The sequence below is a fragment of the Triticum aestivum genome, chromosome 3A (genome assembly GCF_018294505.1).
Source record: "Triticum aestivum cultivar Chinese Spring chromosome 3A, IWGSC CS RefSeq v2.1, whole genome shotgun sequence".
NCBI lineage: Eukaryota > Viridiplantae > Streptophyta > Magnoliopsida > Poales > Poaceae > Triticum > Triticum aestivum.
Window position 1 is genome coordinate 40,482,418 of NC_057800.1, and position 819 is coordinate 40,483,236.

An 819-nucleotide genomic window follows, 5' to 3' on the forward strand; every position below is an offset into this window, starting at 1 on the left:
TATATATATATATATATATATATATATATATATATATATATATATATATATATATATATATAGGACTGCTAAAGTGAGCCTGAGCGTACTATTATTAGCGTACGCGCCGACCCAACGTACGAACCGCCTAATTAGGCTGACTCAACCCCCTATCCGAGGCGTCTGTATCAGTAACTCCAACGTAATTAGGAAATAAAATATAGTAATAAAAGAAACATACTTTACGGGGCATATCTTGTAAGGTCTGATAGTAAACCGTATGAAGGAAGTAGTAATGTAATTACTACCTAGGAGCTAATGGATTTGTATGGCCAGGTAGTAACGTACAGAAGATAGTAGTAATGTAATTACCACCTAGATAGGAATAGGTTCGTTTGGAATCGTAATACAATTACCATTCAACACATTTTTGGCATGCGTTTTACTAGTAGTAGGAGCGTACAGGGTAATCAAGTTAGTTATATTACTATATTTGTCAAGGAGAGCTTTACTAACATGGTTGTTGAGCGGCCGGTGCTAGCAGATTTAGTAACTGTTTTAATTTGTTACGATCTTTTCTAGGAACTTTACTAGTAGTCAGTTTGGCGGTCTACTAATGCACGACCAGTAATCCTTTCAGTTCTATTACTGTTTTCGCTAGCATGCTTTACTAGTAGACGGAGGCTGGTGCGTCGTAGCCAGTAACCAACTAAAGTGTATTACGATTATTGCAGGCAATTTTACAACAATTAGCGGGACGAAGCGGGGCTCGAGCAAACGCGGAAGGGGTGGCGCGTAGGATTAGCGTTTCTGCGCTCACGCTCAGTATAGCGTGACCGT